This window comes from Paroedura picta, chromosome 8 (assembly GCF_049243985.1).
Source record: "Paroedura picta isolate Pp20150507F chromosome 8, Ppicta_v3.0, whole genome shotgun sequence".
In the NCBI taxonomy this organism is placed as follows: domain Eukaryota; kingdom Metazoa; phylum Chordata; class Lepidosauria; order Squamata; family Gekkonidae; genus Paroedura; species Paroedura picta.
The window spans coordinates 91,255,875-91,283,642 of NC_135376.1; the positions used below are offsets into that span (position 1 = coordinate 91,255,875).

At 44.2% G+C, this 27,768-nt stretch overlaps 1 long non-coding RNA gene across 4 annotated transcripts in view; it reads left to right on the plus strand.

Annotated features, from left to right (window-relative positions):
• The window catches only part of LOC143843952 (uncharacterized), an 84,035-nt gene that overhangs the window by 21,830 nt on the left and 34,437 nt on the right, over positions 1–27,768 (plus strand). For 3 of the 4 annotated variants that reach the window (XR_013233759.1, XR_013233760.1, XR_013233758.1), the window contains exons 2-3: positions 1,727–1,911; positions 4,669–4,851. This is a non-coding gene — a long non-coding RNA (uncharacterized LOC143843952). Of the gene's footprint in view, positions 1–1,726; positions 1,912–4,668; positions 4,852–7,440; positions 8,241–27,768 lie in introns of those variants that run through there. The other variant, XR_013233761.1, reaches the window with a different exon arrangement.

Below are 27,768 nucleotides of genomic sequence, written 5' to 3' on the forward strand. Positions count from 1 at the left end.
AGGGGCCATCCAATCCAACCCCCTGCTCAATGCAGGATTAGCCTAAAGCACCCAGGATGAGAATCTGTCCAGCCACTGCTTGAAGATCACCAGTGAAGGGAAGCTCACCACCTCTTTAGGCAGCCCATTCAACCGCTGAACTAATCTGGCTGTGAATTATCACTCCCCCCAATATCTAACTGATATTGTTCTCCACATAATTTAAATCCATTAATGTGGATCCTATCCTCTGCAGCCACTAGGAACCACTCCATGCCCTCCTCCAAGTGACAATCTTTCAAATAGTTAAAGAGAGTCATCATGTCCCCTTCTCAGCCTCATTTTCTTTATATGATTAGCACCATACATGATATTATCTGCATATAGTGTTAGGAGCATTTAGAAGACCCCATGCACTACCCAACCATGGCTGGTCCTATTACTATCTCCTGCCAGCCCTGTCAAGAAGGGAGATCCTGTAAGAAGCAAAAGAATTGGTTTTTATATCCCACTTTTCTCTACCAGAAGGAGTCTCAAAGTGGCTAATATTCTCCTTCCCTTCCTGTCCCCACAACAGACACTCTGAGGTAGGAGCGTCTGAGAGAGTCCTGGCATCATTGCTCTTTAAGAAAAGCACTATCAGGGCTGTGATGAGCCCAAGGCCACCCAGTTGGCTGCATGTGGAGGCGTTGGGAATCAAACCCAGCTGGCCAGATTAGAAACTTCTGCTCTTAACCATTAAAGATATCCCAAAGCACACTGGATTGGGTATGTTACATTGGTATTTCTATGCCTGAGTCCATTGTCAGATGCTGTATCTAAATCTTGTATCAGATTTCAAAGCTGCCCGCTTGGCGTAGTAATTAAGAGTGGCAGCCTCTAATCTGGACAACTGGGTTTGATTCCCCACTCCTCCAAATGCAGCCAGCTGAGTGACCTTGGACCAGTCACAATTTGTCTCTGCTCTCTCAGCCCCACCTGCCTCACAGGGTGTTCGTCATGGGGAGAGGAAGAGAAGGCGATTGGCAATGAAAAGGGGGTACAAAAAACAAGCTCTTCTTTCTCACCTTCTCTTTCCCTTGATGGTATCATTAGATACCAGGCATAGAGACCAGGGCCTAGTCTGCACACATAGGATAATGCACTTTCAATGTGCTTTGGCAGCTGGATTTTCCTGTGCAGAACAGGAAAATCTACTTCTAAAGTGCATTGAAAGTGCATTATCTATTGTGTGCAGACTGGGCCCAGGCCTTTGTCCTAAGAAATGCCACAGCAATTGCTAAGTGCATTGAACAAAATACACCTCATGGGCCTCCTCCTACAAGCTCCCCCACTTTCCATTACAGCACCGGAAATTGCTCCATAAACCAACTGGATGAACTTATGTCTGCGGACAGTAGGAGTTAGATTTGGTTGCCTAGTCTTTTAATTGGATGTATTTTACTATTTTGAGATATTTATATTGTATCTTAATTATGTTATTAGCCACCCCGAGATTCTGGTGTGGGACGAGACACAAATACAATTAATAATAATAACATACAAAACCAACAATAATAATAGTATCGTAATTCTGAACTGTGTGGCCGTTTCCAAAGTTCAAAATCCATCAACTTTACACCATCCAGGTTTTCTTTAAAAAAATGCAGGATTAATAGCAGCTTGTCATTCTCCTTCCAGAGAAATAGCATTCAAAGTCAAACCTACCTTATTGACAGTTAGATCATCTCATTTGTTTCTGTGGCAGCCAAATGAAGAAACGGAAAAGGAAAAGCAATGAAGTCAACGTGCTCTGGAAGAAAGACTCTGCAGGATACAAATAAGTAAAACACGGAGATGAAATGAATTGGAACTGAATCTATTTGCATTGAGGATTGGACACGATTTGCTCAGTGGGATCGCTAGAAACACTCGACTGAACAACAGCAAAATGTAAGTTGAATATCCCCCAGTCAGGGTTAAAAAATCAGTCTTTGTTGCCTGGGCCTCAGTTGTATATTTTCCCTCAGGCAGTGAAATCAGACATTGGGCCCCTCCCGATTCTTCTTAAACGCACTCTGATTTTTATTTTTTTAAACGACATTTCCATTCATGGAACAATCCCTGATGTAAAGTAATAGCAATAATTAGTACAGGGGAAAGGGTAGTCACCCTTTTGAAATATATGAAATTCTTACTTTTCTGACATCGTCCCTCCGTGCTACCCGTCTCCAAGCAGTTTATTTTTGTTTGTTTATTTGATTTGTTACCCACCACTCCCAGACTAGCTGGTTTGTGGTGGGTTCCGAGGTGAGGATCCTCGTTGTTATAGGTTAAAAATAAGGGTTCAGTTCATATATGCCGAATTCAGAACTGGGCACTCTTCTAGCAAGGCTTGAATAACCTAGAAATGAATTCCATAGACAAAGGAAATGTTCCAATTTTTACACAGACAAAAAAAAAAGGTTTTTGAAAATGTTCCTTGTGAGGAAGAAGAAGAGTTGGTTCTTATATGCCACTTTTCTCTACCCAAAGGAGTCTCAAAGCGGTGTACAACAACAGAAACCCTGTGAGGTGGTTGCTGAGAGAGCCCTGATATTACTGAAGAAGAAGAAGAAGAGTTGGTTCTTATATCCTCTACCTGAAGGAGTCCCAAAACAGCTTCCAATCGCCTTTCCTTTCCTCTCCCCACAACAGGCACCCTGTAAGGAAGGTGAGGCTGAGAGAGCTCTGATATTACTGAAGAAGAAGAGTTGGTTCTTATATCCTGCTTTTCTCTACCTGAAGGAGTCTCAAAGCGGCTTACAACTGCCTTCCCTTTCCTCTCTGCACAACAGACACCCTGGGAAGGAGGTGAGGCTGAGAGAGCCCTAATATTACTGAAAAAGAAGAAGAGTTTATTCTTATATGCTGCTTTTCTCTACCTGAAGGAGTCTCAGAGTGGCTTACACTCGCCTTCCCTCTCCTCTCCCTACAACAGACACCCTGTGAGGGAGGTGAGGCTGAGAGAGCCCTGATATTACTGCTCAGTCACAGCTTTATCAGTGTTGTGGCAAGCCCAAGGTCACCCAGGTGGCTGCATGTGGGGAAGCGGGGAATCAAACCTGGCTGACCAGATAAGATGTCCGTGCTCCAAATCACTACACCAAGCTGGCACTTCACCATGATAAGGACCCAGTCCAAGTTGGCAGCCAACCAAGAAATCGCTTGCAGCGGTACTACAAGGAGGGCTTTGATTTCTGGAAAGCCTTTCCTGAGACAGAAGGACCAACGGGCATTACCTCATGGGCTCAGATGTTGATGGCATGGGAGAAGCAGGGTATATGCATCCTCAGAGCAACAAAATAACTCATACACGTTGCGTGAGGTGCTTGTTCCTTTCCTCTCTGTTAGCATTGACAAACTGTAAAATTTCCTCCTCTCTCTCTCTCCCTCTCTCTCTCCCTCTCCCTCTCCCTCTCCCTCTCTCTCTCTCTCTCTCTCTCTCTTGACAATCTCTTTGTGCTCTAGCAAAAAGGAACATCATGTCTTGTAAGCACGTACTTAGGAGTGATCCTATCCAGGTTCACTTGTAGATAAATCTCCTGTTATTTAGCAGGGCTTACTGTCAGGAAAATTTGTCATGACTTAGTGGCGGTGAGCTCTTCTCTTTTATTGATCATCCTGTGCTGCTGATTGCATCATTTGCCCAAAAGTTCCTTCCCCAAATCTGTGTATTGCAAAGCAAATGGCTTATAGAAGATGGACAAGAATGGATGTTGCATTATCTGGTAGAAGTATGGTGTCCTTGAAGAACCTCTCAACTTAACGGGAGCCAAGCATGAAGAATTGGCCTTGAAAAATGTTTGAAAATGTCTGTTGGTGGAGAATGCTGTAGTTAAGCCATTGGCTAGAGTGAGTTGTAAGAGCCATATCATTCCAATCCTGGTCCATCTACACTGCCTCCAGGCACAATTCAGGGGGCTGATGTTGACCATTAAAGTCCTGCATGGTTGGGGACCAACATACCTTAAGGACTGCCTGCTCCCTCATGAACCTAGTCAACCACTACTCTCCAGACTCCTTGTTTGGGTGCCCTCCCTTCTGAGCTTAGGAGAATGGCAGCTCACCAGACAGCCTTTTCAGAATCTCAGTCACATGGTATCAAAGTTCTGGAATTCTATTGGCAGGAAGACTTGTCTATCCGCTTCTGTTCTATCTCATGACAGCAAGTGAAAATATTTTTTTGGGTTCTGTTTTTGGAAGGTTTTAAGCGGAGGCTAAATAACCATTTGACAGAAATACTGATTCTGTGAACTTAGGCAGATTGTGAGGAGGTGGGAAGAAGGAATTGTTGTCAGTGGCTTGGCTCTCGTGGTGCTTTCTTGTATGCCCAAGGTAACATAGAGAGCCACTTTGGGGCTGGAAGGCAAATTTCCTTCAAGCCAGACTCGTCAGGGATTATGTTTTGGGGGATGCATCTCTGGACATGGAACTGAGGTCACATGGGTGGGCAGGTAGTTGAATTTACTGCATTCTGCAGGGGGTTGGACTAGACGACCCTGGAGGTCCCTTCCAACTCTATGATTCTATGGTTTCCCTGAGTGGCCAATCCTTACTGGCCAATGGTTTAATTATAGGATTTTTAAAATGTGTTTTTTGTTTTATGACTTTGCCTCATATGAAGAAGAATAGCTTATAATCGCCTTCTCTTTCCTCCCTCCACAACAGACACCCTGTGAGATAGGAGAGTCTGAAAGAGCTCTGAGAACTGTGTCAGTTATATCCATGCTGTGACAAGCCCAATGTCACCCAGCTGGCTTCATGTGGAAGAGCGGGGCGGGGAATCAGACCCAGCTCACCAGATTAAAAGCCACTGCTCTTAACCACTACACCAAGTGATGGAAAATCAAGGTCAGTATTGTCTACTGGGTAGCTGTTCTCCAGGGTCCATCATGTAATATTTGATCATTTCACTGGAGTTGCCGAGCATTAAACTCAGGGCATTCTGCATGCCAAAGAGAGGCTGAGCCATGGCCCTTATAACCATTGATAACTAAGCATACTTTCCTGAGAGTAAGCCCCTCTGAGGCCAATTCTACATGGGAGGAAAAAGCTAGGAGGGCACTCATAAGGAAGTGGGGCTAATTCTTGTTTCCACATAGCATTGCTGCTGGTCTGGCACATTCTTGGGTCTGGTGCAGAATAGGCCTGGTGCAGAATTGCCCTGTATGAAGACAATGAGAAAGAATCCTTGTTCCCTTTTTTGCTCTGGGGGCCACTGGAGCCTAGTCTGGAGGAGGCCCATGTGGATGTCCTCCCCATTCTGGGATGCCAAGAAGGACTGAAAACTGCCCCAGTTGGCTTTGCAGCACTTTGAGGCACTGCAGGGTAGAATGGACATTTTGTTGTTTTTTGCAGGAAGGTGGGATTGTGTGAGAACCTTCCTCCAAAACACACACCACCCCCCTTTGTGGCGGAACCTTTCTGCCACAGCTCTGTCCCCCATGGTGTTACCCGAATCGCATGGACACATGCCCTAGAACATGTGTCTTAGAGATGGTGGGGAATCATAGAATCATAGAATCATAGAGTTGGAAGGGGCCACATCATTGCCGTATACAATGGGACTGTGACATCTTGTGATTTTGATGTGATGCCCCTGTTGATACAGCCCAAAATGGCATTTGCCTTTTTTTACCACTGCATCACACTGCCTGCTCATGTTTAGCTTACAATCCACAAGTACCCCAAGGTCTCGTTCACACACAATGTTACCTAGAAGCATATCCCCCATCCAGTAGTCATGCTTTTCATTTTTCTGACCCTATCTTCTGACCCTGTCTCTATCTTCTGGAGTATTTGCCAGTCCTCCCAATTTGGTGTCATCTGCAAACTTGATGAGTAGTCCCTCCACCCCCTCATCTAGATCATTAATAAATATGTTAAAAAGTACCGGACTGAGCACCGAGCCCTGAGGTACCCTGCTACTCACCTCCCTCCAGTCTGATGAAACACCATTGACAACAACTCTTTGAGTGCGGTTCTCTAACCAATTTCCTATCCACCTAACTATCTGAAAATCCAAATTGCAGTCCTTCAATTTATCCATCAGAACATCACGGGGAACCTTATCAAAAGCATGATATAATTGAGCTATCTATGAAGATAGCTCAATTATAGTGAGAGGAGGGTAACTAGCATTCTAGGATCATTGCCTATGTATACAAGGGTAATTCCACCCGTAGGAACTCAAGGCATACACAAATGTAAATGGTAAAATAGTACATATAAGCTTTATTGAAAATAAAATAATAAAATATACAAAATAGCTAACACACTAACAAAGCAGTCAGAGAGGAATAGAGTGGGAACAGAGGATCCAGTATAGTTACCTTTCCTGTAGAGATAATAGGCAAGAGAAAGCAGGCCGCACGGGGAACCCATGCAGGGTGTTCAGATGAGTCCCATATCTGAAATGCGCACAGGGGCTTGTTAAGGCCATTGTTTATATAGGGTTTGTGGGAGCTGTCCTACATGATGCAAGAGGTGGGAGGCTAGTTGGAAATTTCCACTGAGCCTGGTGTTGGGCAACTGCTGGCCCAAGTAGGAGATGGATATTGATGGCCTTAGACAAAGATGTTAATGGGTCTAAGAAAAGGGAGCCATGTCTCAGTGGGTCTAGCTGTAGGGTTTGGGGAAGACATTTCCCCTAGCAGATGGGCCAAGAATGAGTGATGTGCAAAGACAAAGAAATTGGCCAATAGCCCCTGGCCAAACCAGTTCTGGCCAGACCACTCTATCAGCAAAACTGGGGGAGGGTGGTAATCAGATTCCATAGGAACCTGAAATTGCAACCTGTAGCAAAGGACATGTCCTGGTGTCCAAGATGGATTCTGTCCTAGCAGTGTGTCTGGTCAGGGTGTTTCAGCGTGTTCCTGTGTCTGGCTTGCTCCCAAGCCTAGACGGTTGCAGTGTACTATGGGTTATGTAGTAACCTGGATAGACTTAAGTCAGATTTTTTACTAGATATGTATATTAGCTCTGGATTTAGAAGAAGAAGAGTTGGTTCTTATATGCCGCTTTTCCCTACCCGAAGGAGGCTCAAAGCGGCTTACAGATTTTGAATATGTTTTAATTTCTTAGCCACTTTGGTGGCCTTTTTGAGGGCAGAGAGGCAGGGTATGAAATTTGTAAAATAAATAAATTAAATAGTATCACTTTCTCCCAAAATGTTCTGGATGACTGAGTCAGTGTTTTCTCAGCCTATTTAAATCCATTAAATCCAATCAGTCTTAGTAGGCATAATTCCTGACCTTCACTTTCTCTTCTTTGAGGGAGGCATTTACAGGCATATTGTGTGGATTTCGGATAGTATAATGTTCTCTTGGATACCTGTCACTCTGTGTGTCCCTTGAGAACAGTGGAAAACACTGAATATTAAGTTTTATATTGTAGAAGAAGAGGAGTTGCTTTTTATACCCTACCTTTCTCTACCCAAAGGGGTCTCGAAGTGGCTTCCAATTGCCTTGCCTTCCACTCCCCACAACAGACACCCTGGGAGGGAGGTGAGGCTGAGAGAGCTCTAACAGGACTGCTCTGTAAGAACAACACTATCCAGACTGTGTCGAGCCCAGGGTCACCCATCTGGCTGCATGTGGAGGAGCAGGGAATCAAACCTCACTGGTCACATTAGAAGCCACCACCTTTAACCACGGCACCAAGTTGGCACCATGTAGTCAAAAAGCTTTACAGTAAATATCTCCTGATGAGAGTTTTTAACTGACCCTATTTTACTAACATGTTTAAAATTCTCCACTTCCTTGGAATAACCTTGTCCCCAAAATGTTGTGTATTTGCTTATTTTTAATGCAGAAATGTGGACAAAAATGAAACTGTTCAATATAGCATTTTTATAAAATGAATATTGCTACAGTTTAAATGTTTGGGAATCTTTAGAGAGTTTTTAAGCTATTTGATTTCATTGGCATGTGTTTATTGTACTAATGTTTGTTAGCGTTTTGAATTATGGTAAGCCACTTAATTTGGCCATTCAGCAAAGTCAGACTAAGAGCCAAGAGGTACCAATATTTTAGTAAATAATAGTTGTAACAAATAAATATAAATGAAGTCAACAACTAAGCAAATAAATGAGATTATTTGTATTCTGTTCCTGTGGTTAAGTTGCATTGTGGTGACCATTGATCATAATGAGTAAAGCATGAATTGAACTGAACAGTAGAACATTTCCAGTCTTTATAAGTAATAATAGAAACAAATAAAAATCAGTTTTTAAAAATCAAACAGAACTCCTATTACATGTTCATGCAAAGTCTTCATGAGAGCCATGAGGACATGATATTATATGACTCAGCCCTCACATATGGTTAGAGGTGATGCTTGTTTGAATATACAAGATCCTGAGTGTGCATGATTCAAAAGACTATGAAGAATACTCTACAGGGGGCATCAGACAAGATGTGTAGTTAATATGGTTAGATAGGAACTTCCTGATACTTTTTTTAAATATCTCCTCCTGTGACCTGATTGGCTCATTGGAGACTTCCTGCTCCTTTGAGCGCACTTCCTCCCTGCTTGCCTACACATCAGAAGAATGAATAACAGAACAGGGCAATAAGACAGCTAGGAACTTCCCCCTCCCCCCCCCAAAAAAAGTTGTTTCTTTTCTAAATAAAACAATCTTATTCTTTAAATTAGCTTGGTGCTCTGCTCCTGTGTCTCATATCTACTCTGCCAACAGTGCTGAGTTCCATGATTACCCTGGGATAGGCTCAGTAGTAGAACATCTTCTTGGCATGCAGAACGTCTCAGGTTCGATCCCTGACACCTTCAATTAAGGATCAGATTGTGTGTTACGGGAAGGTCCTCAGCCTAATTCCCTGGAGAGGCAATGACAGATTGAGTAGACAGTCCTTATTTTGATGGACCAATGTTCTGATTCAGTACAAGGCAGAGTCACCTGTTCATGAATGGAAGATTGGTACTTCTTGGCAATCACGAAAACGTTGTCATCTCCTTTCTTCTAACCAAACTAATGACATCTAAAAGGGAAATGGCACATAACCTGTAAATAATCAAATATATCCTTTCCTTGTTCTTTTCTATATCTATATTAAAATAAAAAATTATATTAATACAAAAAATACATCAGCACTGCAAAAAACAAAATGGACTACATCTCACAGACAAGCCCTAACTTACCTGTTTGCTACACTGTTACGAACTGACTAATAATGACAGTGGATTTTTGGAAGCATAGATGGCACAGCCTGCCCCTCAGACTGCTGTAGCATTACAAGGACTGAATCATGAACAGGGGGGGCTATATGCTGATATGTGGTGACGGTAGTGTTTGAACTTTAGCCCCTGTATACATTATAACTGCCACAGTGAGGAGATTCTGCACATTAAAACAAACAAATGATTTCCTGCTTCTAACTTAATTATATTTTTACTTTTATTCTGCCGTTTCTCAAAAAGATTACGTTATCAACAGAATACATACATTCTAAAAATATGCAATAAATTTAAATACAGTTAAAAATCAGTTAAAATTTCCAGGGAAAGTCTTCTGTGAGTCAAAGCTCTCTTCGTTGGGTGGAATAAGACACAGAACAAGAAAACTAGCAAAGACATGACAAGAAGGCTCAGAATGAATATATATGTTCTCAAACAGGGGGCGGGGAATACATATGTTCCCTAGAAGTAGCCTTGGGAAATTGTCTGGAAATTAGGGATCGAGTATTCTTGGCTAGTGAAAACTGTGTCACATGAAGCAACCAGCTTACAGACAGTTTATGTGGATGCTTGAAAGAAGAAAAGGTGGAGTTAATTCACAAGATACCAGCCAATTAAGCCAGTTCTACAGAAAGGAGAAAGATAATCTACTTCCTCATTCCTTTGAGAATCAGCCTTGAGCTAACAAACTTGTCAGCACTTTAGATAGTGAATATTCTATATGCTTATACTAAGATGTAGAAAAGCTGGGAAATTCGCCTCTTCTGAAACAACATACATGCAGTTTTGCATGCAACTATTAGAAAGGAACTGATGAAACCCACTGTGGTAGACCATCACGCTGTCAAGTTCAGGACTGACTACACCAGGGAGTCCCAACCAGGGGTCAGTGGACCCCCAGAGGACCACAGGAGCTTTGGAGGGGTCTACTGCTTTTCCTCTCCTGCCTTAATGGGCTCAGCTGCAAGCTAGGGAACCAGCCGCTTCCATTGCTACCCCTTCCAAGTATGAGCGAATTTGCTCATAGTTTCTGAGGCTGAGAGGGGGTTGAGCCTAAATACCTACTCCAACTTGAAACTGCCTACTTTCTTTGCCCCCAGTAGTCCTCCTTGAGCCTGCGGTGGTGAGGTCACTTCTGGTCACATGACACTTCCGGGGAGTGTGGCTGGAATGTGTGGCCAGCTGACATCACTTCCGGGGGCATCTCGAAGCCTGTAAAATTATCTCAGCAGCTCCTCAACAGTCAAAAGGTTGGGAAATGGTGGTCTACACTGATTGGCAGTGGCTCCCAGGGAAACATGGAGAGGTCTTTCACATCACCCCCTACTGGGTCCTTTTAACTGGAAATGTCAGGGATTATCCCTGGGACCTTCTGCAAGCCACACAGGTATTCTGCCATGGAAGCACAGTCCATCTTCAAATGGGCCGCAAAAATTTATGGGAGAATTATTCTTCATCAGAACATGAAACTAACATGGATTTTTTAACTGAAAAAAGAGCCTATTTTGCTGGAGAAATTATTTTCCTTTCACAGGAAAAATGTGTGACTGTCCTTTTTATCTAGCTAATGGTCTCCCACTCATTCAGGAAGCCATTCCAGAGTTGTCAAGAAGTTCCCGAATCTACGGAAAGTGGCAGGATAAAAATTGGATATATAAATAAATAAAAATCAAGAATTAAAACCCTGGTTGAGAAAGCCTGATCTGATGCCTTGTGATTAGGGAGCGACCTGAAGCAATCTTCCTTTCCCTTTCTGTTCCTTTTGAGTCCCCCTGCATTTATCCTCAAGGCACAAGAAGTGAATGTCTGCCAGGAAACACATAGGCAGGAGCCACGGCCCCTACAGGTGTCCCCCCGGGGATCGCTGTCTTCCACAGCTCCCAAGGTGGTTTAATTCTCTTGCAAATGCTTGTCAAACTCTTTAGCACAAGTCATGAGCCTGCCCAAATGCGAATTTTAGTGACTTTTTAATGTGTTCTACACTTAGACGCTCTGGCTTTTCATTATTTAAAAATCCCCATTTAAAAAAAGGAGATGCTTTCAAGCTAACATTTCTTCTAATGGAAAAGTCTCCTTTGGATGACTTCTCCTGCTGTGATATGTCCCACATGACAGAGCCAGTCACATCAGAGCGCATTATGCGACATAACACTGCCGACCGAGTACCAGATCACATTTTAAAGCAGATTTCTTCCCCCAGAATTGTTGAAACATGAACAATTTGAGGTCAACTCGTGCCATTTGCATTGTCAACAGAAGGCAGAAATATGCAGAAAATTGGCAGGGATTTCAGGGCTGGCACAATGCCAGGCTGCAGCCATCATTCCCTCTTTCTCGGGTGTGTTATCATTTGAAAACTTCATGTTCAATCATCATTGCTTTGGGTTTGCATTCTGTTCGACTAGTAGGGCAGCGATGTCGACAAACTGATTGACTTCTCCTTTTAACAGAATTGGAGCTGGGCCTGGCACGGCATTGTAAGTGGTATAGGTAAAACCAACCCTTTCCCAATTTACTACAGAGTAGTTCCCTTTTCCCCCCTGAGATACAAAGAATGGTACAGTAGGAGGAGGAGGAAGAAGAAGAGTTGGTTCTTATATTCCACTTTTCTCTATCCAAAGGAGTCTCAAGGCGGCTTACATTTGCCTTCCCTTTCCTCTCCCCACAACAGACACCCTGTGAGGGAGGTGAGGCTGAGAGAGCCCTGATATTACTGAAGAAGAAGAAAAGTGGGTTCTTATATGCCGCTTTTCTCTAACCGAAGGAGTCTCAAAGTGGCTTACAGTCACCTTCCCTTTTTTCTCCCCACCACAGATACCCTGTGAGGTAGGTGAAGCTGAGAGAGCCCTGATATTATTGCTCAGTCAGAACAGCTATATCAGTGATGTTACTGGCCCAACGTCACCCAACTGGTTGCATGTGGTGGAGTGCGGAATCAAACCCGGCTCACCAGATTAGAAGTCCGCACTCCTAACCACTACACCAAGAAGTTATAAATGAAGCATAGGATCAAAATATACAACGAATTATGTTTCTAACAAAATATATTCTAGATTACCAATTAAATAGAATATCCCTCCCCAGTGTCTTCTCTGTTATAAATCTGAGTACCGGCATTCCTTATTATTGAAAAATATTGCTGGTTGAGAGATAACCAAGCAGATTTAGTCAATTGGTCAGACATACTTATTGGATTAGTCCCATCTTGGTCTCTTGGTCTAGAAATGAAAATGCCATGATCTCTTGCAAAGAACCATCTCCAGCTTTAGTAGATCAGCTCCAACAAAGGGAACAGGTCCTATTGGATCTTGGAATCAATTATCCTAACGTATCGTCATTGATGCAGCTTGATTTCTCATTGCCACCAACACAATTACCCTTTACCCTTTACTCATCAATACTTTTTAATATATATAGGGCCAAACATCTCAATAATGAGAGCCATTGCTCTTTGCCTGCTAAGCTCCAAGAGAGTCACTAACCCTTCCCTAATCATCAACTCTCATCATCAAAAATGCTGGCAACAGAAAAGTTGAATGAATATTGCTTATTAGTTTACCCAAGACTGCCTAATGGCAACACCGATTTACCAAGGCCACTTGGTGATGCAATTGGGGAGTAGGGGTGCAGCAAGGACGTGCCTGGTCTTGCATGCCTTGGGGCATGTAATAGCATCACAGTTTCTGTCATTGGGGAGGCAGGCAAGGTTCAGGCTATAAAAGGTACCATGTGCACCTGCCTGGCCTCTTTGCCCAGACATCACCAGAGAACAGCTTCCCTCCCACTCTCCCAGTTTGGAGAGCCAGTTTGGTGTAGTGGTTAGGAGTGTGGACTTCTAATCTGGCATGCCGGGTTCGATTCTGCACTCCCCCACGTGCAGCCAGCTGGGTGACCTTGAGCTCGCCCCAGTGCTGATAAAGCTATTCTGACCGAGCAGTGATATCAGGGCTCTCTCAGCCTCACCTACCTCACAATGTGTCTGTTGTGGAGAGAGGAAAGGGAAGGCGACTGTAAACCCCTTTGAGCCTCCTTCGGGTAGAGAAAAGTGGCATATAAGAACCAACTCTTCTTCTCCCCTTATTGTTAAGCTGGTTGGAATTCAGTTGTTTTGTTGTAATGTATTATGGAGTTCTGTTTATATTGTCATAGTCAGTTGTTCGCATAGAATAGAGGCTGGTTTTTGGGGGGATTCCGGTCTGCGTACCGGATCCCCGAGGTTGGGGGCCTCCATAAGGGGGCAGCAAGTTGTGAGCAAGTGCCAACCTAGCTGGGAAGGTGGGGGATTGCATTGCCAAGTAACCTGGGGAAAAACAGAGGAAGTGTGAGCCCCATCTTGGTTTCCCCAGGTGGACACTTCCCTAGGGTATAGTCCAACAGCCAAGAGAAACCCAAGTTCTTTGCTGGGAATTGGGGAGAGTTCTGGAGGGGGCCATTTGGGATTCAGGATGGTGATCGGTATCACCTGTCCAGGCTCCCTCTTCTATGCTGGGACCAACACTTTTATGGGTTGGATGCTGGAATAAAAGGATGTGGCCATGTTTAAAAGCCAGAAATATGTGTAGCCGCCAATTGATGAGGCAGTGGGCAGGCCGGCAAGGTGCAACGGTGCAGAGATGAGGCCACAGTGGGCATCAGCTGTGGTTGGAGTAGGGCCCTGCAGCACCTATATAAGGTGTCATGAGGCAGGGCCTGGCCTAGGGGCCTGAACAGCTTCTCTCCCTCCCACCCTAGTTATGGTGTTTGAAGGTTTTGCATTTGTTTTTCTGTCACAGCAGTATAAAGGGGCATGAGATAAGAGCCCATGGTTTTCAAGGCTCCAGTTTGCATACTGGAGATCTGAGGGCGGGGGTCTCCAGCTTGAGGATAAGCGCAGCTTGAGGATGAGCATAGTTTACCCGGTTGGGTACTCCAGGGCTCTGAGCCAGGTGGCTGGGTGGCTGAATGAGGTGGGCATCCATCAGCCATCTGCAAAGCTGCCTCTCGGGGAGATGGCCTCAGGGAGCAAGGAACCTGCCCTCCCGGTTGGGAGGGATGCAGGTACCTGGGCACTCCCAGAGCCAAACGTGAGCAGCTGGACGGCTGATGGTGGGCTCTATGTCTTGTGCCAGGCCAACCCTCTGGAAGTTGTTTGTAACAACAATAAATTGGCCTTGTTATTGCCAATACAAGTTGTCTCTTCCTTGCCCAACATGTCCCCTGCCAGTCAATAACTGAACCTCACGGCACCACATGTTTTTGTTTAGAAATGTAGAGGAGAGGTCCCCAATTATGCCCATGACTTTGACTGATATTTTCCCTGGCTCCTTCAAAGTTTTTTGGGTTTTGTCTTTTAAAAGAAAGTGGAAGGGTTTTTGCCTAGCAAGGCTTCTGACTGGCCATGGGAGACTTGCTTGCCTGTGCAGATTTTGAACCATGTTGCTTTGGCAGTAGCTGCCACCACAGCACAAGGATTATTTTTGTGTGACTTAAAGTAAGCTGTAGCAGCCATTTTGTGGCTCGTTCTACCTTCCACTGCAGCCATTTTGATGGAGTGGGGGGTGAAATAATATTTTCTTAATTATTGTTCTGTAAAGAGTACCTTGGCGTACCAGACTATTTCATAACAAAACACCCAGAAACTTGTTCTTGACTGTATTTTGAAATGTTACCAAGGCTGATATGTTATTTATTTATTTATTTATTTATTTATTTATTTATTATATTTCTATACCGCCTTCCCCAGAGGCTCAGGGCGGTTCACATTAAACTTATAAACAATACATGGAACAGTCTTCTCAAGGCTGGATGCAATTGTTTATATTAACAAGAGCACCCCAAGAGGTTGAAGCCCAAATATCTGGAAACACTTGGTTTACACACTTTTCGAAAACTTTTGGAGCCTGGCCAACTTCTCCACCATCCACAGAATCAAATACCCAGGGTATTTCCATTGATTCTCTAAATTTACGAGCTTGGCCCCAAGTCTGGCTGAAGCCAGAGGCCTTAGTGCATCCTTAGCTTCCAATACATCACATGAAGAAGACCTGATTCCTCCTGATTTATTCAAAGCATTCCCTAACTGGTGGGCCCCAGTCTTAGCCAGGGTCTTTACTCAGATAAATGAACCGGGCATTTTCCCCGATGGCTGGAAGATGAGCATAATGGTTCCTATCCACAAAAAAGGCAACAAGATCGACCCACAAAACTACCGCCCCATTAGTTTACTAAATATTGCATCTAAACTCTATGGAAAATTCCTCCTACATGAACTAGAAGACTGGGCTGCTGACAACCATATCTTACACCCACACTAAGCAGGATTTAGGCCATTCTACCATGGACCACTGTCAAACCCTCCATTACTTAGCTTATTCCAGCATAGAAGGCCTTATGAGAGCTCTATATGCAGCTTTCATTGATTTAGCCACAGCTTTTTACTCCATTGACGGAGACAGACTTTGGTCAAAGTTGAGGGAAACTAACATCGATAAACGCCAACTTTTTCTGATGCATGAACTGCACTCAGGCACACACACAAAAATTAGGGTAGGTGCTTCAGGCTCTCTAACTAAAGAAATTGCAGTAAGGAAAGGGGTAAAGCAGGGGTGTGTATTACCCCTCTGCCTTTCAATATTTACATCAATGATATAGTGCAAAGACTATCAAGACCAGAATTTGTACCCCCTTCTGTTGGTCAGCAAAAGGTTTCTATTCTGTTTTATGCAGATGACATGGTCCTGATTTCCCTTACAAGAATTGGTCTGAAAAAGCTACTTAACAACTTGGGTACTTATTGTAAGGAAGAGTCCCTCTCCATCAACTATGCAAAACCAAAAGTTATGGTTTTTAGGAAAAGACCTAAAAAATGTATTTGGAGTATACACAATATTCCTATAGAACAGTGCAATACATTTAAATATCTTGGAATCACTTACAGTGAGAACCTAAACTGGAATGCCCACCTTGCAACTATAAAGGCCTCTGGTTTAAAAATCATTGGAGCCATTCTGAGATTTTACTACACCAGGGGAGGGTTTCTAGTTGACCCAGCTCTAAAGCTCTTTGCAGCCAAGGTCATTCCTCACCTACTATATGGCATCAATATCTGGGGCTGGAAAGAACAAATAACCAACAGAACTTTTTTTTTCAGACGTATCATGGCTCTTCCAAAAGGGTCTCATGCAGCCCTGGTGATGGCAGAGCTTGGTTTCGCCTCACTCAAAGCCCGTACCCACTTAGCTATTCTGGAATCTTGGAAGAAAGACATAACAACCAAATCAGATTCTTTAAGCCATCAAAGTTTTAAGCTCTTATTGAGCAAAGACAGGGCTCAGTCTGATTTTTTAGCTCCATTCTTTCATGCTATACCATTCCAGATGACTTACTGCATACATCAGCCAATATCTCTGATGTTCGTTATTGGGTGCTCAAAGCTGATTCATTGATTGATCACTCTTCAATTCTGCGATCACAATCAGCCCCATGGTATAACACAATTAAGAAAGACCACTCTAGAGCATCATATTTAGTAAACATAACAACACGCAATCTTAGAATGGCCCTAACATCTTTGCGGTTTGAAATGATGCCATCAGCCATGCTCTCTGGGTGATATCTCTGAATACCCACAGCCCAATGCCTGTGTATATGTGGAAATTCATTTGTGGAGGACCTGCCCCACTATGCTTTGGTTTGTCCCCTGTACTCCGAACCTACGGGCAAATTCCTTGCCAAGTTACTACAAAACTAATACCCCACTTCTGATTTTGACAAAGTCACCCATTTGTTATCAGATGTTGACCCCTATATTTCTTATAGGGTGGAACTTTTCTTATAGGGTGGCACTACAGGAAAATCCAAGCCAAAGCTTTTTTACAGGAGTCCCCACCTTGATACACCATATTTTTCAGTAGACCTTGTTTACAATTTTATGTATGCAATATTGGAGAAATATTGTTTTATTTGTATTTGTACCATATTGTTTTTAATTATGTTTTGTAATGGCCTTTTTCTGTATACAATAAATGTTATTGTATTGTATATTAACAAGAGAAATAGCGGCTGTGAATTACCGGCGGCAGCCTGTTGATGCAGCGGGCTGCAGGCTGCAGAAAGGACATGGCTGGCCTTGGCCCACTTGCCCTAGAAGACACTGGGGTGCATCAGGGATGCATGGCACAGGGGCAGAGCCAAGCGCCTCGTGGCCAAGGCCCCGCCTTTCTGCCGCAGATGCTGTCCGGAACAGCTTCCCACACTCCCTCCCTGTTTTTGATGTTCACAGTTGGACAGGTCAGGGGCCTGGAGTCAGGCAGGCAAGAAGGCTGAATGAGAGGGGCGTCCATTGTCCGTCTTAGCCTGCCTCCCCGTGGGAACTCTGGGGGCAAGGAACTGCTCTCCCAGGTGGGAGGTGACAGGTCCAGGGCGCCCCCAGAGCCAAGTCTTCAGCAATCGTAAGGCTGAAGGGTTTGGTCTTCTCATGCCTCGTTGGGCCAACCCTCTGGCTGGAGGGATGCTGGGTTTACAATAAAAGCTGTGGCCTTGTTAACCCCAGAAATAAGGAGTCGCGTCTTCTGTGTCCCTCATACCGCCCTGCCAATCAACTTTTGTAACCTTTTCCCGGTGACTTAGCATAATGGCAATGGGTGGTCCTGTGGGATGTGCAAGGGGGCGGAGACCCCAGGTTATTGGTTTGACCTGAAAAGCATCATCTTTCCCTGCCTTCAATGGAATAAAGTCTCATGCAATCCTTTGTTCTACACACAGGCTCTTTCGGGACCAAACCCCGTGTCATTTTGTTCATCTGCAGTTATGTATAATAACTTTTTATATGTATGTATAGATAAATAGATATAGTTAGATATATTATATATATAGTTACATTTATATAACCCTCCTTTTCCTTTTGTATCCCTTTTAAATAATATTTTCCCCCTAAAATTATATATCTATAAAGCTGCCTTAAGCTAAATGAGACATTGGTCCACTGAGATACTCATTGAGGTAGTGTCTACTCAGACAAGCAGAGGTTCTTGCAGGAGTGGCTGAACTGTGGCTCTCCAGATGTCCCAGGACTACAATTCTCAAGAATCCCTGCCAAATATTGACTTTAAGATCCCCCCCAAATACATTTTTTGTCAATCTTTGTCCGAAACAAAAAATACAGTATTTCAACACCCATGGCAATGGTCATTCCAATCAGAACTTATAGAATAAAATTATTTATGATCTTTAACAAAAGGAACCTCTGTTGAAAATGCACATGAGTGGGCCTTCCTATTCACCCCAATGCGATTTGTATTCCAATAACACTATGTATTGTGTTTTTTTTTTCCAACTGTGTTAATCAAGTGCATTGTAAAGAATTGCCAATAGGGACTTGAAGTTCATTCTAATTTCCTTTTCTTCAGCTTTGCAGCTTAAATACTGAGCCAATTGTGTGGACGCTTCTATTATTCCAAAGGGCAAAGGACAGATCTAGAGTCTTGTTTGAGGCCCCCAGGTAGAATTTTTGTTCTGCAGTCACAAAATGAATGCTCATAACACCTGCTTTCATGGCTGCAGTGTTCTAATCATCTGTTACTAAAAAAAGGACTCTCGCTCTCTCTTAAGATATGCAAAGAGAAAGGGTTTTTTCTTCTCCTTCTTCTTCAAACTAGTGTCCCAAAGAGGGACTTGAAAGGAAAAGGCCTGATGAAAAATGTAATGTTCTTTATAAAAATTCAACGCTAAAATAAGAAGCAAATCGGTTAGAATTTCCTCAGTCTCAAAACGTACAGGACCGAAGCCTGAACTGTACTCCCCTCTCTAACCTGTGATTTGGAGGAAGATGTGTAATGCTCTTGGAGGACAATATACTTTGATGATATTAAATATGCAGGTATATTTTCAAGAACCTGGGGGTTTGTGTTGTATTACAAAATGAAAGTTTTGTGATGGGAGAAAAAGAGCCAAAAAGAAAAGAAAAAAGCACTTCTCTCTTCTGGCCAATGTTTGGCAGTTATTTATTTATATTTAAAACATTTATTAAAGACACCTTTCTCCATAGAAGAACTCAAAAGAGCTTGCTATATGAATAAAACAATTATAAAAAGCAATAAAAACTATATAACTCCACCGTTATAAAAACACATAAGAAGAAGAAGAGTTGGTTCTTATATGCTGCTTTTCCCTACCTGAAGGAGGCTCAAAGCGGCTTATAGTCGCCTTTCCGTTCCTCTCCCCACAACAGACACCCTGTGGGGTGGGTGAGGCTGAGAGAACGCTGATATCACAGCATGGTCAGGACAATTTTATCAGTGCCATGGTGAGCCCAAGGTCACCCAGCTGGCTGCATGTGGGGGAGTGCAGAATTAGTGCCAGATTAGAAGTCCGCACTCCTAACCACTACACCAAACTGGCCCCATATAAAGGTCACAATATTAAAAGGTTGAGACTGTAAATAAATAAAAGCCAAATAAAAATGTTAAAAAACCTAAATTAGTCCAATATCCAAATCAAATTGTCTTCACAACTGACTCCTGAAGATTGACAGTGAGGGGTCCATATGCACCGCCCTCTGGAGATTATTTCATAATTGTGGGGTTGCCACTAAAAAGGCTCTCTCTCATGATCCTACCAGACTGCTTTGATTGGTGAGGCAGTCAGTTCAGTTCAAACTTTATTACAATGGTTCAGACCAAGGTGTAAACTGCATGGAGCTTTTATTCCAACCCCAGATCGATTCAGTCCCTGCCCTCTACACAGAATGCGATTTCCGTTTGGATTTGGGGCAATTTTAATTTTCCTTCTGCAGCAAGAAGGATTGATCCGGAGTAACCCTACCTTTATTGTGCAATATTTGAGACTGCTTTTAATCCTGAATAAAAAAAGCTCCGTGGTAGAGAACCTCTGATAGGCTACACCTGGTCATATGACACGCTTGCCTTAAAGGAGAAGCCCCTAACTTCTCTCAACTTCTGTAGGTCCTGGATTTTTCCTCCCTCCTCTGCCTTTTTTGATCCTCTCCCCCTCCCCTCCAAGAAAAGAAAGAGGCTCCCTGCCTGGCTCTGTCTCCCCACCCCTTCAAGAAAAGAAAGAAAGAGGCTTGCCTCCCCCACCCCTTCTGAACTACCCTAACCACGTGCAGAAGACTTTCCTGTTTCAATGGGGAGGAGGGGGGAGAGGAAGACCCAAGTTCAAAGCGATCTGAATTCAACAGGATTGACAATGGAATAAAGAAAGTAAGTGCAGACTCTGCCCAGGGTGTAAAAAGTGAATACATAAAAGACCAAAAGAATATGGTCATTTGATATAATGTAGTTTAAAACAGATCATAAAATAGAGCTTAAACAGTCAAAAACTCTGGAGTGATACTTGCCTACTGTGAAGATATTTATGCTATTTGTGAGATTCCAAAATCGGCCTTGGGATATTCCTGGGGATTTGGGGTTAAAGTCTGAGGAGGGTGGGTTTGAGAAGTGACCACAGCAGAATTTGATGCCATAAAAGGGGGTGGGTGGGATTTTTCTTCTCACTATTCAAAACAATGGATGTTGCAAAGGGCACCCTTTTTGAGTGCCCATAGAAGTGGAAACCCTGGTCCAATCTTTTTGAAACTTGGGGGTTCTTTGAAGAGAGCATCTCACAGCTATGCTGAGAAGTTGGTGCTTCTAACTCAAATCCGTGTTCCCCCCCCCAAAAAAAAAACCCTGCAGAATAGATTAAAAGGGAAAATTTGGGCCCCTTTAAACTTTAAACTGCTTGATCTCCTCATGGCTGAATTGTGCCCAAATCATAGTTCAGTATCAGCAGTTGAGCTAAGGTTGATTCAGCCAGTTTAACTTAAGGGGAAATGTGATTTGGATTGGGTATGTTCAAAAAGTGTCCAAATCTACATTGTTTTGAGTACTTTTCAGAATACCCAATGCCTAGAAAAGACATTTATCCAGGAGAACTAATCTCTGAAGATAAGTTCAGGGGTTAGTAGTTTGGTTCAGAGTTCATGGCATGCTCAGTACATAAACCATGAACTTTCCGATGCTAAATGAATCAGTTCAAGTTCTAAGGTTCATGATATGGTGGAACAGCACCACAGCATGCTAGAGACATCAAACTTGCAGAAAATCTCCGTCTAATCCTCCTCTACCTGTCCTCCAAGTTTAGTGAGGATGGGATTTACAAGGTCGGAGTTGCATCCCCTCCCCAAAAGAAGGTGCCTCCATCCTCCATTGTTTCCAATGGGGGGGGGATGAGGAAAGAAAAATACAAGAGCAATAGAACAGAATCAACGTCCCAGACAGTCTCTGCAGGAAAAACTGAAGGTGGGGAACATTTTTCAAGCCCAGAAGCACCGCTGCTACTGTGACACTGCAACCTGAACAGGACTAAGATCAAGCCAGGAAAGTACTTCTAAGGAAATGTCAGGAACAGGTTCAAAATTGTACAGAATGGACCCCTGATAGTCCGGTGGCTTAGTACAGCGGTACGCAACCTTTTGGCTGCCGCAGACCGCTGCTCCGGAGTGGGGGGGAGAGGGCGGCCTGGGGGAACGCGCACGTGCGGCAGCCATGGTTTATTGGTTAAGAACAGCAGCTTCCAATCTGGTAAGCCTGGTTTGTTTCCCCGCTCCTCCACATACAGCCTGCTGGGTGCCCTTGGGCTCCTGTCCCTTGCTCCCCTGTCCAAATGCATTTTAAAATCATCTGTCTTCTCCTCCCCACTTGAGCTTCCTCTCTGCCTCTCGCGGAAGTCAGTTGAGGTTAGTGCTGTGTCCTGTGGTGGCTTTTTGGCAGCTTTGCCCAATGCCTGAATTCCAAAGATCCCTCTAGGCTCTAAAAGCCAATGGAACACTTTATTATACCATGATGATATCTCTGAAGTACCGTGTTTGCGATAGTTGGAGCCAAGGTGTTCTCTCACTGAAGTACCAAGGTTTCTATACTTGAATGGTAGATGTTCTCCTGTTGTTTGTGATAGCTGAAGCCAAGGTGTTCTCTTTCTATACTTGAATTTTAAATGTTCTCCTACTGAAGTACTGTGTTTGTTATAGTTGAATTGTAGATGTTCTCCTAAGATTTCCAACTCTGGCTTGGAAACAACCTGGTGAATTGGTGGGTGGGGTCTGGAGAGGTCAGGGTTTGGAAGTGGGGGGGGGGGGTTAGGATCTCAGCAGAGTATAATGTCAGAGACCCCACCATATAAAGCCGCTGCTTTCTCCAGGGGAACGGATGTCAGTCATGTGGAGATCTGCTATTATATGCTAATTTAAAATATTTAATAGTTGTTATCCATGTAATTGTAGATTTGTATACTTGTTACCCATCCTGAGTTGTTGTCATGATCATTAACTGAGTCTTTCACATCACCTCCTACTTGATCCTTTTTAACTGGAGATGCCAGGGATTGAACCTGGGACCTCCTGCATGCCAAGCAGATACTCTGCTAATGAGCCACATCCTCTCTCCCTCAAGGAAGCTGTTAGTAGAACAATTAATGCAAGTTGGGGGGGGGGGTCAAGTTTCAAGTTAGACCCAGAGATCTCCTGGAACTACACTTTATTTTCAGATGACAGGGATCAGTTCCCCTTTAAAAAATGGCTGCTTTCAAGAGTGGACTCTGTAGTGGTATCCCCTGCTGAGGTCTCTCTCCTTCCTAAACGCCGCCTTCCCCAGGCTCCACCCATAAATCTCCATCAATTTCCCAACCAGGAGCCATTAACCTTATTGAAGGGAAAGACCTTTTGGTTTGTGCTTTGGTGAGGTCAAATCACAAATGTCCAATTTAAGACCTGTGCTTCAGGGATGATGGGAAATATGGGGGCAACTGAGAACTAATTTTCAGACTGGTGTGCCCTGAAAGATGCTGATTGGGATGCCTTGATAAATAAAACTACTATATTGGATTTGTCCTCTTTATCTACCCATTTGTTTATATACTTTGTTCATACTCTGCTTTGCTCCCTAATGGGGACTCAAAGTGGTTTCCCTCATTCTCCTCTCCTCCATTTTATCCTACCAACAACCCTCTGAGGTAGGTCAGGCTGAGAGTGTGTCGTAGGACCAAGGTTATCCAGCAAGCTTTAATGGTAGAGTGGGGATTCAGGTTTGGGTCTTCCACAAATAGATACAGGGAGATAATACCTTTAATGGCATGAAAGGTCTTTCACATCCTAGACTGGCAACTCTAACCCCTATACCAGAGGTGGCCAGATTGTGGCTCTCCAGATGTCCAAGAACTACAATTACCATGAGCCCCTGGTGGCAGAGGCTCATGGTAATTGTAGTCCATTGACTACAATTTGGCCACCCTTGCCTTATACCATGCTGGTTCACACTAAGCTCCTCACAACTTGGGGACTCATTGCTTCATTCATTTCCCCCTTGGCCCTTATATGGGCAATGACATAATCTTGGGGGATACAATAAGGAGATCTTGACATAGCAAGAACTCCAGCTAGGGATAACAGCCTCCAGGTGGGGCCTGGGGACTCCTCCAGAGTTACAGCTTGTCTCCACAGAACAGAGAACAGTTCCCTTGAAGAAATGAGTGCTTAGGTGGGTTGACTCCATGGCATCATATTCCACTGAAGTCTCTGCCCACCCCCAGGCTCTACCCCCAAATCAAAAGGCATTTTGCAGCCAGGAGCTGGCAACCCTACCCCCCTCCCCAACCCTGTCCATTTAGACCGATTATATTGATTTTTATACTGATCATTGATGGTGACTGCAGTTACATATCAGCATCTCCTTGAGAACAAGAGGGAAGCATGCCGATTTTATATCTGGGGGGGGGGATGTGCCCTGATCATGAAGCATTACAAAAAAAAAAACACTTCTCAAGGCTATGAAGATGCGACTTCACAGTCATGTTTCCTAAGTAACCAGGGGGAAATGCATCAAACTGCACAAAGACACTCGATATGGTCAAAAGTTAATGTACAAAAGAGTGTTTATTGTTTGTTTTTTTGGAACATGGGGAGACTAATACTGGAACCTCAACCTCACTTTCCGTAGGGCTGCATTTAACAGAGTACTGAAGGATTTGGACAGATTGTTTAAAAAAACATCTCCCTTCTGGAAGGCTCAGAGCAATAAGCAGTTCTAAACTGAGGGGATGGTGGAAGTCATCGTTCACTGGATTTCTCTTCCAAGTCCTGAGAATCCTCAGTTCCCCTTTAGTCAAACTCCCTCCAGCCAGGGGGCAGTTTACATGAAACAACAAAATGGTACAGGTAACATCATTCTGGTAACAGTAAGGTGGTAACAACAACAATAACATTAACATAATAACAATAACAATAAGGAAGGTGAAACTGCAAGAGCCTTAGCTCAACTCGTACTGAGACCCAGGGGTTGGGTGCATTTGTTTACAGTCGTGGTAGGTGGGGAGGGCTTGGGGGCCAATTGGAAGCGATGGTTTGGGTTGACTTCAACCAAATGCCTGGTGGAGGAGCTCCCTTTTGCAGGCCCTGTGGAACTGCTTTAGTTCTGTCAATCCCTGATCTCCTCTCGGAGTTCATTCCACCAGGTAGGGGCCAGAATTGAAAAGGCTCTGGACCTGATTGAGGTCAAGTGGGCTTCCTTGGGGCCAGGGACCACCAGGAGGTTGGAGGAGGTAGAGCGCAAGGCATGTAGGCAGAGAGGCAATCCCTCAGGTATATTGGATCCAGACTGTGTATGGCCTTGAAGGTAATAACCAGAACCTCAAGCCTGATCCGGAATTCATCCGGGAGCCAGCGCAGCTGCTGGAGGATGGGCTGTATGTGGGACCTCCGACTATTTGCATTTTCTGGATCAAGGATAAGAGCAAGCCAGCATAGAGCGAGTTACAGAAGTTACCCTGCCCCCTGTCCCCTTGAAAGCCTACTCAGAAGTCCTGTTTATTTCTTCAGAACTTAGTGTCTCAAGTCTAAAGGATCAACACGTGTGTTTTTGTGAGGTTACGGGGGATTGAACCTGGAATCTTTCTGCACACAAATAGATTCTATCGCTGAATCTTTAAATGTAGAGTTACCATTCCTGAACAGCCTATCCCCAAACTGCTTCAGGAACATCAAGGTTCCCTACTTTTTACTATCTAAAGGATTGTCAAAATGGCTTACCTACCCTTCCTCCCGCCACAACAGACACCCTGTGGGGTCAGAGAGAGCTCTGAGAGAACTGTGACTGGCTGAAGAAGGAGATCATACATCATTCATAAGTCCCTTGGCTGCTGCAATGTGACTTCTGAGACTAAGGAAAGGATGGTGAGGTTGTCCTTGTCGGCTGGTAGCTGTTGCCATAAGACCGAGGATCTGAAATTCTGCCCATGATGGTAACAAAATGAGAAGGAGTTGAATCAGTGTATAAACTTGCCTCAAAGAGAGCTTTGTTTCCTTTGCACCAAAAAGGCAAATTCCCTCTCTCACACCCAGGAAAGGGTATTATCAGTGAATTCACTCTCCAGATTCATTGAGGAGATAGTTTGCATTGTCACATAAGTATCTCTGTAATTTGTACTGGTGGGAGGCTTGGAAAATTTGTGAGCATACAATGGGAAGTTGGTTGAAATATGCTCTTTTTTGTAACTCTTCTTGGCAAGGAGTCTCGAAGCAGGATCTGGGACAGAAGTCTTTAAAAAATGCATACCAAACACCTGTGGGCTTTTTGTGTTTTTTAGAAGGAGTCATATTTATGACCCATCTATCCTCCAGAGTTTCACACGCTACCCTGTCTCTTTCTATGTGCACAACAACCATGCAAGGCAAATTAGGCTAAGAAGAAGGACCTGGTTGGATGCAACCAAAGGAGCTTCATGCCAAAAATCAGGATTTGAATCCAGGTCTCCTCATGCAAGCTGACCCATTTAGCCACTATACCCCACTGATTCTCACAACTGGGACCCCAGTCCCATCAGATCTTTGAAGCTAAGCAGGGCCGATCCTGTTTAGTGCTTGGATGGGAGACCTCCAAGGATTTGGGTGGTAGTTCCTCCAAAGACCACTAGGGGTCAACATGACATGGAGGCAAGCAATGGCAGACCACCTTTGAACATCCCTTGCCTGGCTGCCAGAGAATCCTTGGATCTTCCGGCTATACTACTCATGACATACAATAAAGAAACAGATAAATCCTTACTGTTAAGATGCTGTTGCAGTTGTCATACATCTGGTTACTTGTGAGGAGTGATGGGGAAAAACATATATCCAGTTCCCCAGCACTACCTTGATTAAGGATGCTGGCTACTGTCGTGTTTAAATATATGCCTGGCTTTCCTTTCCAGTGGTGAGTCCAAATCCCTCCCTTTGATTTCCAAACACCAGCAGATGCAGTGACGAAGCAGAGACCTTGGGGGTGTAAGGCAGAGCCGATCCATAGCTATGGCACCTCTGACGAGTGCCTCATGTGGCCGCCTTTGAAGCACTGCCGTTTCCCTCGATTGCTGCGGTTCCCCTTTAACATAGGGCATTCCGTTACCTGATTGTGCCCGGGGATCTGCCTTTAAGCCGGAAGGTGGCCTGTGGAGAATCAGCTCCATGAAACTTTGGGATTAACCCTGGAAGCAGAAGGCGTGAGGTTCGAGAGAGAGAAATGGAGCACTTCTCCAGAGCCCGGAGTCAGGAACAGAATTCCCACTGCGTGCGGCCAAATGAGCTTCCGCTTACGAGTGAGGCGGCAAGGAGAGTGCTCACCACTCTGGGACTTTCCCCGCCAGCCCTGAAACACAGCGGAGGGACTGTGACTCTGACAGATAATACACATTAATAGACGGCAGCGCCGAATTATTTATAGGCCGAAAAATCACTCAGACAAAGCAGGGAGTAGAAATTTTGTAGCACGGATCAGTGAGAAGGAAGAGCTGAAACAGAGACTTGTTTGGACCCATCTTCCAAATTGTGTGTGTGTGTGTGTGTGTATACACATATATACAGAGAGAGAGAGAGAGAAAGAGAGAGAGAGAGAGCCTCTTGGGGCACGGAGTGGTAAGGCAGCAGACATGCAGTCTGAAAGTTCTGCCCATGAGGCTGGGAGTTCAATCCCAGCAGCTGGCTCAAGGTTGACTCAGCCTTCCATCCTTCTGAGTACCCAGCTTGCTTCAGGGTAAACGGTAATGACTGGGGAAGGCACTGGCAAACCACCCCGTATTGAGTCTGCCATGAAAACACTAGAGGGCATCACCCCAAGGGTCAGACATGACCCAGTGCTTGCATAGGTGATACCTTTACCTTTATATATATATTGCCTCATACTTGTGAAGACACTGCATTTATTTCTGCTGGTCTAGAGAAGGGGAGCATAAAGGATATGATCTTGCTTTTTCATTGGGGGGGGGGGTCTACCATAAGGAAAAGTAGCATGGAAAGCTAGTACAGTCCAGAGGTTAGCCAGGAGCATTTGACATGGAGACTAGAGACAAGGATAGGGCATTATGCTGTGACACCATTGCTGAGTGAGTGCCTAGAAGTTACATCTCAGTATCAGTGACAGTCTAGGAATATCCCTAATCTTTATGGTAAAAATGATAGAGATTAGGTGAATTTCTAGAGTAGAGCAGATGCCATGGTGACACCTAATGTCACAGAATCATACCCCCTTGCTTCCTGGCCAATTGGGCAAGGGATTGAGTGGAAAAATTGGG